At 42.4% G+C, this 19,443-nt stretch overlaps 1 long non-coding RNA gene across 1 annotated transcript in view; it reads left to right on the plus strand.

The window, feature by feature from the left end:
• Positions 1-19,443, plus strand: part of LOC310708510 — a 95,921-nt gene that overhangs the window by 67,137 nt on the left and 9,341 nt on the right. Inside the window, exon 3 of the long non-coding RNA XR_014527070.1 lies at positions 15,527-15,626. This is a non-coding gene — a long non-coding RNA (uncharacterized lncRNA). The remainder of the gene's footprint in view (positions 1-15,526; positions 15,627-19,443) is intronic.

A 19,443-nucleotide genomic window follows, 5' to 3' on the forward strand; every position in this document is an offset into this window, starting at 1 on the left:
TGATTTATATACATTTAAACCCACAAACTGTATTTGTAACCCTTTTTATTTATAGACACAGCTCACCATTAAAGCAACTAGCTATTATTTCCATATGTCCATGAAGAGAAATTTTACAAATGAAAATAATCTGAGCATAGCTCAACTGTTTTTCCATGACTAACCATGATGATGCTACAGAAGATGGCTTTAAATGCTTCCTTTGTTCGGTTCCCCCCTACCCTTGAACAGTTACATTTCTAGATGGACTCGAGTTGTAAACTAATATTGAGCTTCTCGTCGAGGCCAGACTTTTTCCCCCCGTCAGGGTTTTTTTATGGGCCTAATGGGATTAAACTTGGGTATCCCATATCGCCCATGAAAAAGATCAACCTACATTTTACTCAAAGCCTGACATTTGTTTTAATATGAGTCATTTTTTAAAAAAAGGATTGCTTAAAATATAACACACTATTCAATCTTTCACCCCACATTCCTCCCGCCTCAAAATGACAAATCAAGGATCCTAATGTTAATTCTGAAGCGTTAATTCAGAGCCATTTTCCCCTTATCAAGGCTGTGAGAGCTTGCTACAATTCTGCAGGACTGAAAAGCTACAGGATGCAAGACTGCCTGGGGAATTCAGTTTCCTAATAATGCCAGCCTTTATGGGTGTATGCCACGTTTTGGAACTATGCGGGCCTCCTAAAGCGGTTCACATCATTAATAAAATAAAATAAAATCCAACATAAATCATGCAGTACAGTATGCAATAAAACAAACCAAGTCTGCATCATACACAGCACTAGATAAGGTTAGCAAGGGCAGGCTGCAAGCCCCACCATCAACTTAAATCAAAGACCTGAGAGAATAGATACATTTTAAACTCATGCCAGAAACCCATCAGGACGGGTGCAGGCTAGATCTGTGAAGGAAGGGACCCCACAATGTGGGTGCCTCTGTTGAGAATGGTATTAGGAACAGCATTGTGTGTGTGTGTTTGTTTTTTTTAGAAGATATTTATTAAAATTTTCAAGATATTACAAAATGAAAAAAGAAAAAAGAAAGAAAAATACAAAATAAAAAACAGTTAAAAACAACTCAATCTTCCCATTACTTATTTTTCATTAGCTTGTTTCCCGGACCTCCTCACGCTCCCTTTTTTGTATTCCAATTCAATTTGTTAGTTCAGCAAATCCTTCCCCTCTTTATTTATCCTAGTCTTTAATCTTAAAATATTGTAACATTAAATTTTTACCTATTAATGATCCATTTTTCATATTCCCTTATAGTATTACAGCTAAAAACCACTTAATTTCTATCCAACATGATGGATAGTCGCATATTCACAGCTTCAGCCAACAGAGCCAACATCAGGGGTGATGGCAATTTTTTTAAAAATAAACTGCAAACTCATACAGAAATGAAAAGCTTGGAGAAATCAAAATTAACGGAGTCATTCATCCCTAATGTGATCCCTAATTTGTCCATCCCTGAGCTTGGGATGATTGTGTAGGGTATAACTGTGAAATAATAAGATGGAAAAGTATATTAGGACCAAGACATTATCAATATACATTGATAATATACAATATACATTAGGCTTTAGAATTTTTTGTAAACAAGAGAAGAAGAAATGAAAAAAGGCAGGTCTGTACACCAAAAGTTGTTGACAATTGCCTGACCGGTAAAATTGCCATAGTAATTCTTATATTCCATAGATCTAGACTTCTAGCAGACATAATCAGTGTCTATGCAGACTTATGAGAAGTTTAAAACAAAATATTTCAGGTGTCTCACATATAACAGAGGTAATAACTAGTACTAGCCAGAATTTTGTAGAACAGGGCCCCAAAGAAAACAGAGGAATTACCCCAGAGAGTGGCATTAACATCCTAAATACACACACAGTTGAAAAGCTATTTTCATTACAATATTTATACTGGAAAGTGCAACTAATGGGACCAATATGCTTGGGATTAAGCATTTTATGCAACTGAAGATACTTTTCAGTACCCATGAGAATCTACTGGAACATTTAAAATAGCCACCATTAGAAATACTGTACACACACACTGTGGGAAGGCGGATTTTACCTTCATTTTGAAGGGTGAAAACATACACCACTTACCAAGAGGTAGATTATGAGAGAGTGCACATAACCAATTGATATCATCCAAGCCTATCTATTATGAGGAGAATTTCACCACTCCTGCCTCTCTAGAATTTGCATCAATTGGGTGGGTGTGGTGTAATTCTCCTCTCTGTTTTACAGTTATTGCAGATTGGTTTACCGAGTTATTACACTGTGAGAAAATACCATTTGGTAAATAGTCATCTCTAAACTACATAAACATGCAGGCATCCCAAACTGTGAGAAGTAAGTATTTCTTTAATAATAGGTTTTTTTCCAAAAATATACACAGTCCAAAAGAAAATTCACATACTTGAAGGCGGTTACTGAAAACATCAATGCTGATGTTGATGCAGATTGATATAGATCTGTGGAATAAGCCAAATAATCAACAAACCACTGTGCATAGATCTGTACTGTACTTATGAGGCAGTGCAAAGACTGCCTCTTTTTTACTTAAACGTTTTACAATTGCTTAGCACAGTTAATACCTCCACTGTGGCTGTTGTTGTTTTAAAATGCTCCCAGGAAGCAAGTTCTCTTTGGAAATGGAATGATGGATTATCTAAGTTTGTAGGTGTATAAAAAGCTCGAGGTGTTAATGACAAGCACATAACAAGGCTAGATATGTTACTTGTTAATGAGCTCTGCTGCTTGAACAAATGATGTAGCAATTTACCTAATACAGTAGTCCTCAACCTTTTGTGACCCAAACATGCATTTGGGGACCTATTTCTTATTTGATTTTTTTAAATCTCTTATTTGTATGGTAGTAGTGCTACCTGCCTTAGATCAGGCTGTGATCCAGTAGGGGTCTTTGACCCAGCAGCTGAAGGCAGATAATAATGTGCAAAGGAATTGTAGGAAGGTGTGTATGAGAAGGAGGATTTGCATGGTGAGTTCCTGCCTCCCACCAGTAGAAATAAAGACACAAGACACCATTATTTAGGTTAATGGGCTAAAATTGGCCACAACTTTATTGGTCATAGGTGATGAGAGGTATTGGCTTAGGCATTGGTGCTAATCGACTATCCGGCTTCAGTCTGTCTGCCTGAAGGTCGGGAAGGGTTAACACCAGTAGGAAGAGCCCTGCTGATGCACATCAACTAGGCACTCCCCTGGAGTCACCGCTCAGGGGTGTGCCTTGAGCCCTGGTCTGCAAAGGCTTTGGGCGGGGCCACGCCCCCCAGAATCCTTTACCGGACTACCCTTCAGTAACTGGGGGAGGTGATGGCGCTCCCCCCCCATTCATCTACATAACAATACCCCATCCAATGCCTAACTGCCAAACCAAGGAAGTTGTGACGATTTGCTATGAGGTAGACGAAAAAACCAAATGGCTGGTGCCAATTTGCCAAGTGGAAAAATTCCTACCAGGCTCCTTAATGGCGACCAACCGAAGTCCATAGCACAGTCAAAGGAGAAACCTTGAAGGGTGGTTGGGTGGGAAATTCCCCAGCTGATCAGCGGCAAAGAGGAAGCTCCTCTGCTGCGCTTGCCTTAAATGTGGCAAGCAACACCCCCTGAGCCAGCTGATTGGCAGAGGATACCCCTGATCGCGCCTGGTTGGGAGCCAGCCTCCGCGCGCATGTTGGGGGCGTGAAGCCCGCAACACCACCTCCTCCCGAGGTCGGAAGTGGCTATCCGGAAACATGGAAATGGATCAAATGGAATTGCTGAGGGTATGTCTGCAGGAGAAGGATGATAAGTGAGAGGTTGGATGGATGCTTTAGTTTAGATGCCTGCAATGCAGGGGTTGGACTAAATAAACCACGGGGTCCCTTTCAACTCTACAGTTCTATGATTTTATAACCCCTCTCTGAACTGGGGTTTGTTTGTTTGTTACTTGAATCTTAAAGAAACAATGCAGGTGTTCCTAGGTAAGAAAACGAAATGAAAGCTGTTTACCAGGGGCCCCTGAAGTGACATGTCACAGCCAAGACCTTTACTTGTGCAGGCAAGCATCCGTGCCCCGATTTCTCTGGATGAGTGAAGACCATGCATGTTCCTGAGAGCTAGTCACTCAGCTTGGCTCTCATCCACGTCACCTGGGAGATGCCACTTCAAACTGAAGAAGATATAAAAATGGTCCGTGAACAAACAGAATGGGGGGGGGGGAGAGTTCCTAACTAGACTTCTGTGACAGCCATTCTCCTGTGTGCCAGAATGATGATTATTTACACAATGAGGCAACGCTTTCTGCCTGCTGAATGGCAGCCTGCTTTTCTATTCACCACGACAAGGCAACTCTGAAAGGGGCCAGGCATTACGCAGCTAATGTAAAGCCTTTAGGATCCTATTGAACTCCCAAGACAAGAGGTTTTGTCTTGAATTGCGTTTTCAGAAATTGGATAATGAGATTAAGAAAATGGGGAGAGTATTATTTAAAAGCAAGTGCTTCTGCCAGATACACTGTTGGTTGCCCGCTGTAATTATAACTAAGAAGCATCTCTCCACTCACAGTTTTTCTCAAACTTGGGCCCCCAACTCTCTTTGGACTACAACTCCCTTCACCCCTCACTCGCAAGACCAGTGGTCAGAGATGATGGGAGTTGTAGTCCAACAACAGCTGGAGGGGGGGTCTAAGACTGAGAAACACTGATGGGTTGTCTTCAAACATGATGTAATGTCCACATAGGAATCACCGCCATGTGAAAAGGGGATTAAGTCTTCCTGTAGATCAGGAGCTGAGCATTTTTTCCAGCTTGAAAGTCACATTCCCTCCTGGGTAACTTTGCAAGGGCCATTTCCCAGTGGCAGGTGGGGCAAGAGGCAAAAGTCAGTGGAATGTAAATATTAACTTTGTACAATATGCTAGTTTTCTACACACAATCACACAACCCTCTCTGTCCTCTATCCAGATAACTGAAAGGCTGTGTAAATCAGTCTTGAATGTCACAGGTAAGATAACATCATATACATTACAATGAGTAAGTTGAGATCCCTGCATCGCAGGGGGTTGGACTCAGTGTTTCCCAACTTTTGGTCTCCAGTTGTTTTCAGACTACAATTCTCATAATTCGTGACCACTGGTCTCGCTAGGGATGATGGGAGTTGTAGTCCAAAAACAGCTGGAGATCCAAGGTTGGGAAACACTAGACTAGATGACCCCCATGGTCCCGTCTAACTCAACAATTTTGTGGTTCTATGATTCTAATATTGACAGTTCATGAATGCCTATATTCGTATCGAATTTTGTGAATGCCTGAAAACTCAGAGGTATGTCAGTGAATAGTGACAGTCATTTTAAATGTGTTGGGGGGGTTATTGGTTTGTTGTTTTTACTTTTACTATGTATATTGTAGTTTTATTTTGCTGATCGCTCTGAGATCTGTGGATGAAGAGCAGTATACAAATTTAATAAATCATCATCATTTAAATGGGATTATCAGAAATTACTGGTGTATGTCCCGAATGTGGGGAAACATATCTAGTGTTGGACACAGTGAAATTCATCTGGCATAATCAAAATTCACATGTGAATGTCACATTCACTAAATTTTTTGGCACTAACTAACACAAACAGGAAAAAAAATCACACCTGCAAGTGGAGCTCAGAGCAATGCTCATTTTCCAAAGTATATATTTAAGATCCTTGGTATTCAGAAGCATATTGCTTCTAAGTAGGGTCTGACAGCAAGATGTCCCAGAAACTTTGAAGCAATGGAAAGATCAGATAAGTGTTAATCCGTGCAGTTTCCTACTGGCTCTGATATCTTCTGTGAGCACATCCCAATAATACCTTCAGCCAAGTGACTAACATCCATCATGTGCAGCTAACTCTCACATACTCCCTTCCAAGAACAAGAAAATGAGAAACAGGCTTTTGACTGGAATGTGTGTTTGGGTGCTATTATTGCTGGCCCAAGGCATTCTGCTGCCTGCAGCAAAGCCCCTCCCCACCCCCAAATAACAAGGGCCAATGCTTGTAAAAGTATTGCTGCACTATTCAAACACATCCTACTTTTATCTGTTCGCTTTCCCCAGCCAAGTGTTTCCTGAAGCAGATTGTATCACCTACCTGCTGACCCTCAGCACTATTAAAGTAAAATGTGGTTTGTAAACTGGGGAGACCGGGGGGGGGGGGAATTGGCCTCGCTTGTGATATTTGGATTTTATTGTGGCTTGTGGATATTCAGATTTGGGTTGAGGGACTAAAACATAGGAAGACAGAGAGCTGTCTTAGACTGAGCAAGAGGCATGCGGTATTATCTACGTTGATTGGAAGCTGCTATCCAGGTTTCAGACTGTGCTACCTGAAGATGTGGGGTAGAACCTGGGACATTCTGAATGCAAAGCAGATATGTACCACTGAGCAGCAGCAGCCTTCCCCCACAATAGACCCTTCCCTTCAAAAGTTGCAATGAAGATGTCTTCGGTTTGCTTGGTCTCAAGCACGTGCATGCTATTGCAGTTTGACAACACAAATCTGATGCAACATGAATGCTCAAGGCTAGCTGTGCAAGTGGTTCACAATGCCTACAACCACTGCAGGTTTGGGGTACAAAATAGAATGAAAATGACTGGCCAAAGCAAAAATTCAGTTTTTTTATTTTTAAACCCAACTTCAAAACAGGAAATGAGTGCATTGCCTATTTCTATTTCTTCAGTCTGATAGTTGGGTCTGTATTGCCTTTGAAGGAAACCATATCTTAAGAAAGGTTCATTTCTCTTCATTAATTAAATTATAGGAATCTGTGAGACGGTGCCCTTTCGTTCCTTGTGCCTGATCATATGTAAACAAGGTTTTGACAGAAGAGCGGCTAAAGTTTATCTTTCTCTTACAGAATCAAACTGTCTATACAACTTAACAACCACCCAAAATGAAATAAATAAATGAGTATGATAATTGAAAGGGACTTTTGGAATAACCTCTGGGTTCCTACCTAGGTAGTGAAATATGTGATGGCTATTAAGGGGGAACCAAATTATTTCCAAAGTAGCTTTTGTACTTGCCATGTACATGTTTTGTTTTGTTTTTCTAAAATAAGCAGTATCGTTGCAATGGTTAATTCATTTGCCAACAGACCATAAGGGTTCAAGGCAAAAGCAATGTTGCACCCAGGTCAGGAGAAGCAGGCAATGTACGTGGTGCTAGCAGATGGATGTGTGCTGCTGCATTCATACATGCAGAGGCAAAACTTGAAGGGACTCTATTCTTTAAGCCCACTCCACCCTCACTCAGATTTAGGATAAAATTAACCAGTTGCTTCAGGGCTGAGTAGGAATTTTGGCCTGCTCACCAACTGGCGTAAAAGCAAACTTGGAAATACATATTCGGGTGAAGAACAAAGGGATTTTGAAGCCAGAATGAGTTCGGATAAGACTAGTAAAATTCTTTGAGGGAAAGTTCACACACACACACACACACACACACACACACACACACTAAAATGAGTTATTGTTCCATTTCAAGTCAAGAAACATACAGAGTAAACGCCACTGAGTAAAGCAATGCTTACTTCTCAGTAAACATGCGTGAGACTTGACTAAAGAGTTCTTTGCAAATAAAATATCATTCTCTCGTGATCACAGTAAACTTACTACACTGTACAGATGTCTACATCCTCAAGATAATTGTTATTTAATGTTCATTTTCCTCTGGCTGGACAGTGATTTTTTAAAAATATAGGTATGTGACCTGTCCAAAGTTGCTGAGCAATATTTGAAGCATGGCAGCACAATTCTAACCATGTCTACTCAAACATAAGTGCCACTCAATGGTGCTTACTCCCAGGTAAGTTGGCACAGGACTGCAGCCTCAATTTAGATTCTGTTCCGTACTTACTCCCATCTTTCCTAAAGAGCAAGACAAAAAATACCTTCCAAGTTTGTCTCAGGTTTCTTATGTGCTAATGCAAATGTACTTCCTCAGAATTAAAAAAAATCCAATTAAACAGAACTCAAAATCTTTCCATCCACTATGCTTCCTTTTTTCTCACTAGCTGTCATATTAAGATGTTCCCCTCTCCAGTTTGTGCTACAAACACAAGCATGGTCTCTTGGCTGCCTATACTTGTAACCATCTGTTGCAATGGCAACATGCCCAGTTGAAAGGAGCTTGCTTCATTTCTCAAAGACAGAGGTGCTAAGAAAGGTTTGGATGGACAGGTGACAGCTTTGACATCTCTCTACAGACAGGTTTTTCACCTTGAGGCATATTTTTCTCCCTGTCCTAGTTTGACAAGATTACATCTGTTGGCAATCAAGGTCCATAATTCCCCTCAACAAAGTGTTTCAGTACAGCAGAAGATCACCGGCATTTTCCTTTGCCAAGAGAAAGATTATTTCATAACCAGAACTCTGCCAAATAGCATATCCGAATACATATAGCTTCCAGACATACTGTTCTGATAATCTCATAGAACCATAAAGGATTCAGTCTGATGCTAAAAAAACACAGTCAGTCCAATCACATCACTGGCTGCACATAGCCAATCAGGCTCAATGTAATTGCTAAAAGTGCCTAATGAGAAGCTCCGCAGCCATATTATGACAGGAAGAGCAGTGGCAGGAGAAGAAAATAATTGCGAGGAGAGGAGGGTTGATGTCCGAGTCTCCAGCTGGAATGGGTAGGACATGAAATACAGACTTTTGCCCCTCCCCGAGCCCATGCCAAGTCAAGCCCAGGCATCTCCAGAGATCAGACACAGCTTAGCATGAATTCATTTGTGTTCCCAGCCATAAGAGCTGGTTGCCAGTGCTGATTCTTTCCCTGACCCACACTTAACTAGCAACAGTGAGAGCTTATGGCTCAAGTCTCCATTAGGCTTTACTGTGCTGCCAAGGGCTTTTTGTTTTAATGGACAGAGACAACTATATATGCATGTGAATTTGATAGGCTTGATGTCAGGTGAACCAAATTTCTCCCCCATCCCTACTGATGAGGCAATGGAGGGTGATGAGACAGGATTCCCATTCATGGGGAGGAGAGATTCCACAGTGTCGCAATACAAAGGCAGAACCACTAACAGAAGGAGAAAATCACTTTGTCTTCATAGCACAATCACTTAAGGACAGGTGCAATGTCATCTACTACACCAGGGGTAGTAAACCTGGCTGTGGACCTCCAGGTGTTGCTGGACTCCAACTCCCATCAGCCCCAGTCAGCGTTGCCAATGGTCCTGGATGATAAGAGCCGAGAGTCCAGCAGCGTCCCCTGGTCTACCTAATCTGGAAACTTCAAGACTTCAGGAAGTGCTAGTTGGTATTATTCCACTAGGAGGAAGCAGAAGGAGAACCTTCCTTTTCCACGATACCCAGTCAGTATAGAAAGCCTATTACTGGTAAATATCACATTTTAAAATTAAAACAAAAACAAAACAAGGAGTATGCTAAGACAACATCAGGAAAGCCATTTGCGCTTTCTGATACACCCTCAGGTCATTTTCCAAAACATAAATGAAAATGCTGGGGATGTTTCTTTTGTCCAAAGCAGCGCTAAGTAGCTTTCGGGGCTAATTAGTTGCCTAGGTTAAAAAAAACTCACCCAAAACCACCCTACGGTAATTTTCCCATGTGCTTGGAAATGCTTAGATAGGCTTTTTTCACCTTCCAGTGTAGTCTTAGAGAACAGCAGTAAATCAGCAGGGTTATGGAAAGAGCTAACTTTCAACAGAAACCCATTAGACATACCCATGTGATGTATCTCACTGCTTTTACTGTAATACTTTCCAGACAGTGCTTTTTAGTTCCTGGTTCATTAGGTATTATATATCCAGTCCTTGGGCAAGAAACATGCTGTGGGAAATGCCTTGCTCACCCTGGCCCTGTTTCAGCTCCATGCGTGCACAGCGACAAAGGCTGGATACAGGTTGTTCCAGCCAGATACTCAGCAACAGCACTAATCAGTTGTTTGGCAGGGGACAGGAGGGAGACTAAGTCAGCCTCCATCTTCCCATCCTAAAGTCCATCAGTCTGATCGAGGCTATGTATGCGCAGCTCTGGCCGGGGAAGGGCTCTAGCTCAGTTGTAGAGCAACTGATTTGCGCACAGAAGGTCCCAGACTCAATCCCAGGCATCTCCTGGTACGGCTGGGAATGCCTCATGCCTGACCATGGAGCAACCAGCAACCATGGAGATTTGCTGCCACCCAGGTAGATGGTGGAACAGTGCCCTGGCTCCGCATAATGCAGATTCCTATGTTCTGTTTGGGCTGGGGAATTGCACACAAAATGTGTACATGTGCGCACCTGATTCCTGTTTCTTCGTTACATTTCTCTTTAATTATCCGTTATGATCAGAAGCCTGTGTTTTCTGACCGTGTAGTTTTATTAGAGTTTAAAAAGAAAAATACAAATATTATTGTCAAATATCTTTGGGTCCAAACTAAAACATTAATTCAGACATCCAAGCCAAGCCATCATCATGTAAGAATAATATATTTGGGGAAATTGGTAGGGACATCCAAACCTGGGACTTTTTGTATAGCAAAGCATGTGCTCTACCCCTGAGCCACAGCTCTTTCCCCTGCACCAGTGGGTGGTGATTGCAGGTCAAATCACTAGCCGGGAAGCTTTTTTAAAAGTTTTAAATCTGTATTGGCTCTCCACTGGCTTTTGAAGATGGACCTGTTTACAAACAGGTGTGCACACAGACATGCACAAACCTCAGAACCACTACACTCGCAGTAGCTCTGGAACTCAGTCTTTCATTCAGAAATTAGTTTTGGGAATAGATTTGCCAATGGACTTGAGGTTTTAGAAGTCTGCAGAGGAAATGAATGGAAAAGGCAGCAAAAAGTCAAGAAGTGAGTTTACATGGTGCTATAGCACTAAGATGAATTTAAAACAAATGTTAACTAACATCTAGCTGTGCCATGCCGTTTGAGTCTCCATAAAAAAATAACACCTCTCTATTTTCAACAGAGATCCATGGTCCAGTGACCACTTTCCACACTTTCCATTGAAGAAGGTATGGATGGGGGTGGAGGCAGCTCAGAGCTCAGATTAGAACATTCAACAGAGTACAAGAGCTGAATGCAGTTGCTGAACCACAGAATTGGGAGGACGGGAGTGGGGTGGTTGCAGTCCTGTGTGCAGCCTGACAAAGCAAGGGTTTCAGCAGGCTAAAGAGGGAACTGAAAAGCATATGGCTGAATATCTTTTGGAAGTCCCTCACCACCACCACCACCAAAGTAAAATACAGTTTATTTGCTCTTCCTACAGAAAGCCTTGCAGTGGGGCATTCTGGGTGTGGGGATTCTGTGCATCCTAAGCTGGTCCCACTGCCATCAGTTGATGAAATTGGGCATGATGTGCAGGATGTGTCCCGCAATAGGGTTTCCCATGTCAACATAAGCAGGAGGAGTATTACATCCTGTACCAGTGCTTTTTTCTAAAATAAATAAATGTTTAGGGCTACTCTCATTTTCCTACTCATATCGAAATACTGCCACTCAATGAGGCCAAACTTAGATTCACAAAATCTTTAGGGGTATGCGTACCCCTGCGTCCCTCCAGAAAAAAGCACTGTCATTAGAAAATGCTATAGGGTTCCTTAACGTCTCTCTTTTCACTCTCTGAATTAGAAAACATTTAGGATGAGAGCTACTAACATGCTCACTCATGTCACCCTCTTTCCCCGTGAAACAGTGGGGTGGCTCTAACAAACTTGAATTGTCTCACAGCAGTCCCGTTTCTAGGGATGCGGTGCATAGCCCTTTTGTTGTTTGTTTTGCATGCATTGGGTTGAGTTCAGCTTGCAGTTTCCTTAACAGAATCTCTCAAAGGCTGCTGTGCTGAGGTCACTTCCTGCTTATTGAAGACAATAATGGCGCAGCCCTGAGAATGTCTCCAGCCAAAAACCAATTCTGCCCAAACATAAACTTCTTCATCAAAAGAATGCAAGCTGAATATAAACATTAACTCATTTAATAGCTATTTGCTGAACATTTGACAGGTCAACAGATTTAGCTGAAATAGCAAAAAGTCTCCACACATCTTCAAATCTGCACCATATGTTTCTTTTGCATGATAGAATTGCAATAGTCATATTCTGAACTTCCTTGATGCTGCCATTTGCGTGTCGAGGTCCCGAAGCCACCCCCCAAATAACTCACAATGCACACTTAATTTTTGTTTAAGGTTTTTGGCATAATTTTGGCCACAACTTTATTTAAATACAAAACCGTGAGTGGTTGTTTAGGCATTGGTTAAGACTATCTGTCCCCCCTCCTGGGGACAGAACTGACTTCCGGGCACCACCGAAAGACAGTGCGGGGGAAAGCAAGTCGGGGAGAAATGGAGCTGAGTCACAGACCCTCAATTCTCATCCGCATGCTCCCCGAAGGCTTGCCGGCCTTAGTCCCATTCCAGGGATTGGACGAAAAGATGGCAAGCCCCAGGATTCCTTTAATGGAATTCCCTTTCCGCAGCAACCATGGAGGGGCAGGCCCAGCCTATCCTAACCCCTCCTCCACCAATTTATAACCAATGCCTAACCGCAACCTTACAAGTTGTGACGATTTGCTACGCAGTAGGCAAAAACCAAATGGCCCAGCCAATCAGCCAGATGGACAAAATTCCTACCAGGCCCCTGCCCCAACAGCAGACGACCCCATGACAGGCATAGCAAGGTCAATGCAACAACCCCTTACTCAAGGGTGGGTGGGCGGGTGATCCGTTGCACGCAGCAAAGAGAAAGCTCCAGGCTGCGTGCAGAGTATTTAAACATTTTACCCCTCCCACCAAAATTGCAACATAACTTTTACCCCAGCAACCCAGTGAACCAATCACTGCCCCAGGCCATCTTTAGAGACCCTGCCTGGTAACAGAGGGGTGGCTCAGCAGACCCCACCGCAACACGTGCTCTCCATGAAGGAGAACACACTTTCTCTGATCTGGTGGGAAGATGAGTGCATGCATTTCCCTTGGGGGTGGAGGGTGGGAAAGAAAGCCTAATGAAGAAGTTGGATTAGATTGTGTTCTGTACTACCAATCATCTGTTCAGGGGGAAGGAAAGAGAGAGAAGAGAGCTCCTCCTGAACAGATGATCAGTAATATGTAGTCTCAGCCCCTTGAGCAGGTTTTTTTAACCCAGGGAAATGTCCGCACTAAACTGATTTGCAAATGCTTTGTTTTGCTGTTGGAAAGGGGAAATTGCATCCTGTATTTCTTATTGCACTAAATAAGGCCAAGTTTATCCTGGCCATGACTGTACAGAAGGAGAAAACAGACTTTGGAAATCCATTTAACAGTCTTGTGCAAACTCATCCAGGAAATTTGAGGTATGGCAGTCTCGTCTCAACTTAAAAAGGAGGTCTCTGTATATTCTCTCCCACACACAATGAAAAAAAGGAAACAAATGCCTTTCCAAGCCAAATCAGGACAACTGTTAACCAAAAAGAAAAAAGAAAATCCTCACAAAAGGAAATTAATGTGCATGGGAAACTGCACACAGGACACTGTGTGATGCTTTAAGTTTGTTGTGTGCTGATTTTCACGTTTCCATCCTGTTTCCTACAGTATTATTTCTGCTAGGTTGCTCCTGTGTCTTCGCCTACTCACTCTTTCCCAGAATCTGATTCCAGTTCCCACTGTCTAGAAAATGGGATTGCCAAGATATTTGTTAAATCATCCGAACCTAAACATGAAGTCAGGATGAGAATATTTGCTTCGGGGATAATAATGAGGAAAGCAGTTGCACTCCTGTGTGGTTGATTTACAGAACAGATGAAGGCATTACGATTTATAAAAACCAAACTAGGTACCTCTCTTCTAGAAATAAGAGATTGTTCCATTAGCAAAACAGTGGAGATCTTGCAGTCCAGAAGTGAGGAGAAAGTATGTTTTAAGTAACCCATTACTTTTTGGTTTGACGTTGGTGCTTGTAAACCCAAATGTGTGTCCTGTTGGCACATAAAGCAGCAGATCACAATGTAGAGATTGTGGGATTGTCAATATTAAGGCCATTCTCTGTTGTTTTTAGACACATCTGTTTGCTTTTTAAACAGTTTATTTTATTATTTTACTATTGTGTGTTTTATTATTTATGCTCCGTATCCTACCCTGGGATAAAAGGCAGAATACATATATTGTTTAATGAATTAAGCTAGAGAGGCATGTGTGCTCTGGCATGTCTGTGTAGCACACTCTGCTGAAATTAACGTGAAAGATGTTGCAACCAATAAACTTCTGTGCATGCATTGGAGCTTGTGACCTAGAAGAGATAAGAGGATAATCATTATTTATATACTGTACTGCCCATTTGGAGTTGCTCGTTAGAGAAAATTCCTCCGGGATGCAAGATTAGATCAGCCAGACCCAGTGGAATCTCTGTGGATAATTTTGTTCTGTTTGCAATCTTTGCACTTCCTCAGGCAGGTTGGTTAGCAGTAGCCCCCACACATGTGCTTGTTCTGAAATTAGCATGGATCACCAGCACCCCATCTCTGTAGGATTGCCGTGCACACATGCATTATTAGTTGGAGAGCTTTATTTCAACAGTGCACTCCATTTTCAGAGAGCAAGTAAACGTACTTCAAGTGCCACCAGAATAATCTTTTGGGTCAATAATAGGCTCCCCGGCAGTAGGAAACAATGAACATGCATACTGATTTGCTGATCCTACTTGATCAGTGCATATTCATGTCAAGCACTTTCACATCTGGTGCACAATTGCCAGCTTCCTTCAGAATTCGGATTTTTTAAAAAAATTAATGGTGGTAACAACATAAAGAGTTAATGTGACTAAACTGCACTGCTCTTCTACACATTTTATTTATTGCTTAACAACAACAACACAACAACAACAACAAATAATAATAATAATAATAATAATAATAATAATAATAATAATAATAATATGCCACCCATCTGACTGGGTTGTTCCAGCCGTTCTGGACAGCTTCCAATAAAATATTAAAAGCACAATAAAACATTAACTATTCAAAACTTCCCTGTACAGGGCTGCCTTCAGATGCCTTATAAAAGTCAATTTGTTGTTTATCTCCTTGACATCTGATAGGAAGGCATTCCACAGGGTGGACGCCACTACCGAAAAGGTCTTCTTCTCTGTAGCTTTGTTTCTCACAAGGGGGAACTGCCAGAAGGCCCTCGGAGCTGAACCTCAGTGTCCAGACTGGACGATGGGGGTGGAGAAGTTCCTTCAGATATACAGGACTGGGACTCTTTAGGGCTTTAAAGGTCAGCACCAACACTTTGAATTGTGCTCGGAAATGTACTGGGGACATAGAATTCACCCAGTGAGATACAGTGGTATTTCATATTGAAATGCACCATCTTCCTACCTATGGTCTTCCCTGCAGAATATTACATATTATATTCGGATAACAAAATTTCTTACAAAAGATTTTATTTGCAAAATCCTACACTGTTTGCAAATTAGGAAATGGCAGGTGTAATAATTTGGTCCTTTGGTTGCTGATATAACAAGTTGCATTTATTTTCTCAGATTGCAGCAATATGATGAATGTGCAGTGCAAGAGAATCTTCAAGACGGCATGAAGTTGAAACCAGGAAAAATGGCAAATATTAAATAAGGAAAATCTGAGGTACGTCTCTACCTGCCACTAAAGGTGAGGTTGGTGTAGACTGATGTCAGCTGAATGAAAAACAAAAGGGCTTGCAAAACACTTTCCATTCTCTTTTGCTTTTCTACCTATTCCTACGTTTGCCTATGGCCATTCACTTTGTCAAAACCTTGGCAATATCTGATACCTGGATTTTTCATCGGCATTTTTGAAAACTGAACGCAGCAACCAACGACAAATCAATCTGATATGTAGACCATTCTTGAAAAAGAGATGTGTAACTGAGTGAATGGAAATTTTGAAACCCGTTGTAGTAGTGCAGATGTTAATGTTGTTGGGGTTTTTTGTGCGAGAATATAAACATAAGAAAAGCACTGCTGGATCAGGCCAATGGCCCTTTGAGTCCAGCATCTTGTTCTCATGGAAGCCAACCAGATGCCCATGGGAAGTACAGAAGCAGGACGTGAGCTCAACATCACCCTCCTCACCTGTGATTCCCAGCAACTGGTAGAGTCTTACACATTGTAATAGAAACAAAGAAACAAAGAAAAAGGGACACGGGTGGTGCTGTGGGTTAAACTACAGAGCCTAGGACTTGCCAATCAGAAGGTCGGCAGTTCGAATCCCCGCAACGGGGTGAGCTCCCGTTGCTCGGTCCCTGCTCCTGCCAACCTAGCAGTTCGAAAGCATGTCAAAGTGCAAGTAGATAAATAGGTACCGCTCCAGTGGGAAGGTAAATGGCGTTTCCGTGCGCTGCTCTGGTTCACCAGAAATGGCTTAGTCATCCTGGCCACATGACCCAGAAGCTGTACATGTGGCTTAGTCATCCTGGCCACATGACCCAGAAGGCCAGTAAAGTGAGATGAGCGCCACAACTCCAGAGTTGGGTCACGACTGGATCTAATGGTCAGGGGTCCTTTTACCTTTACCTTTAAACAAACAAAAATAGTTCAAATGCATGGTTTCCAAACTGATCAAAATAATATTTAGGAGCAACCCAGTTTCAGCCTTGCTGGGCAGCAGTGGCCTTTTTTCCAAAATGGCTGCTTCAGTGATGGAAACTGCAAAAATGCTATATATATAAAAGAGCCCCAGGGTGGCAAACAACAAACTAGCAAAACAATACATTTTATAATAATATAAAGACATTAGGAGCATCTAAAAACATGTAAAATTTATAAATGAAGTTATTCCAATGTAATGCCAGCCTTTCAGATGTAATAAGATGTAGAATAATAACATATGTTCTTTTGGTGCTTTATGCTTTGAGGGTGTATTCGCATGAGTGCACTGCATACCAAAATTTCATCAGTGACATTGACATGTACATGACCACAGATGTCTTCATTGCAATTCATTCTTCTGACGCAGACATTTTCCAGAACAGTCTGTTTTACATCCACAGTAATCACTTCATAGCAAAAATCCTAAACCTGTGAAAGAGTAATCCAATGTGGTTTCCATCCCGTTGCTCCAATTATAACCCCTGTGCTGACAGGGGCTGCAAGTAACCACTTCTTCACCCCCATACTCATAGCTGTCAACATTCCCCCCTTTTTAAGGGAAATTCCCTTATTACAAATAGGATTCCTCGCAAGAAAAGGGAAAAGTTGACAGCCATGCCCATACATGAATAGCCTAGTAGACGGCAGTGCATGATATGTTATTGCAACATTTCTTTTATTGATTGAATGTATTTGATGGAACTACCATGTGAAAAGGGACGCGGGTGGCGCTGTGGGTTAAACCACAGAGCCTAGGACTTGCTGATCAGAAGGTCGGCGGTTCGAATCCCTGCGACGGGGTGAGCTCCTGTTGCTCGGTCCCTGCTCCTGCCAACCTAGCAGTTCAAAAGCACATCAAAGTGCAAGTAGATAAATAGGTACTGCTCCAGCAGGAAGGTAGACGGCATTTCCGTGTGCTGCTCTGGTTCACCAGAAGCGGCTTAGTCATGCTGGCCACATGACCCGGAAGCTGTACGCCGGCTCCCTCGGCCAATAAAGCGAGATGAGCACCGCAACCCCAGAGTCGGCCACGACTGGACCTAATGGTCAGGGGTCCTTTACCTTTTTTACCATGTGAAAAGCAGCACTTGCCTCTCTTCATTCAGTGATATATATTCAACACAGTTGTACATCAGTGCAAAGTACCTTTCAATCCTACCTAAAAATATGTATTGAACTCCATGAGTTTCAACACTGAAAATCTGAGTGTGTCTGAAATCCTGAAGACTGACTACATGTCCCATGCTGTGAGGTCCTGCTTCCTGCAAATGATGACGTGGCATCTCAAACTATGGATTCATGAAAGAGAATCAATGCCTTGGTCATCTTCTCACCAAGTTTCATAGCCGTATCACAAACATCTCTGTGTGTAAAGTGCTTTGCCAGACCAAAGCCACAGCTTAACAGAAATCTGCAAAAAGAATAAAATGGTGTGGGCTTCAGTGTAAGATTCAAGAGTCCTGATCTGTTTTCTCAAGCAATTATCAGTGAAAGCAGCATCTTACATGAGGAATATTATTCTTGATTGCATTTCTTCATGGTTGTATGGGGTGACAGTACTAATGTCAAAATGATGGATGGTGGAAATTGCTGGCTAATCAAGATTATTTTGTAGATACGCCTTGAGATAATCTCTACAAGAACTTTGAACAATTCAGTCTTGTTTTCAAAATCCATAGCAGTTGATGGACAGAGGTGTCTCATACTCACATCACATTCCATGCAACATCGGTTGACTAGTATGCATGACTAGAAAACCAGTTCTGCATACCCCTGACACTGAAGAGCAGTCCCAGCGTTGAGTACACTTATCTATCCAGGACCATCAATAGCTACTGCATTAACATCAGGGCAAGTGTTATCCGTGTTTGAAAAAGAAAGACACTTTACCATCAGCCTAAACCTGAGTTCTCCAAATACTAAAATAGGTGGTGATCTCTGCTGTCTTTACTGGTAATTGCATATTCTTTCCATGACTTGGCAATGACTGCTGGGGCTCAACAGGGTAAATGGGATATGGGAGTGCTCTGCAAAATGTAAGTATAGCAGGCAGCCAAGGTAGTTCACTGATGATCTTTCAGTGTATGGCCGGTGACACCCATATATATATATAACCCCTTTAAGAAGGGGACCCTGGAATCGCCGCCGCTGGGGGGTGAGTCTCCACTTCACGCCCCCCCCCATAGGGAAGAAAAGACTGAAGGATTCCACCCAAGGCCATAACCAACAAAGTTGTGACGAATTGCTACGGGGAAGACAAAAGCTGCCAATGCAGGAAAATTTCTTCCTGGTCCTTCGACAGCAACCAGTCAAAGACCATAGCAGCGCCTGCTAAACAGGAAGAAAAAGTTAACCTGCAAACAAGAAACATTGAACAAAGGTAAGGTAGGGAGGAGGAATCTCCAGAGTCAACTGCCTGGCTATTGTTGGCTCCACCCCCTATTTATAAATGGGGCTGGCCCCACCTCCCAGCAAGAAACTTGATTACTGAGGCTGGGCGTGAACCTCCAAAAATTAACCAGCCCCCGTTTGCCAGTAAGCTCCCTGGGAACTGTAGCACCATGCGCAATCCCGCAAAGGGCACCCACAATGTAAAGTGTGAGTGCTCGTTATATCAATCGCTTTGTGGTTTCTTATTTTGGTACAAGGTTTCATTGTTAGATAAGAAGAAGAGTTTGGATTTGATATCCCGCCTTTCACTCCCTTTAAGGAGTCTCAAAGCGGCTAACATTCTCCTTTCCCTTCCTTCCCCACAACAAACACTCTGTGAGGTGAGTGGGGCTGAGAGACTTCAGAGAAGTGTGACTGGCCCAAGGTCACCCAGCAGCTGCATG

This window comes from Podarcis liolepis (genome assembly GCF_965112155.1).
Source record: "Podarcis liolepis genome assembly, chromosome: 6".
Lineage (NCBI taxonomy): Eukaryota > Metazoa > Chordata > Lepidosauria > Squamata > Lacertidae > Podarcis > Podarcis liolepis.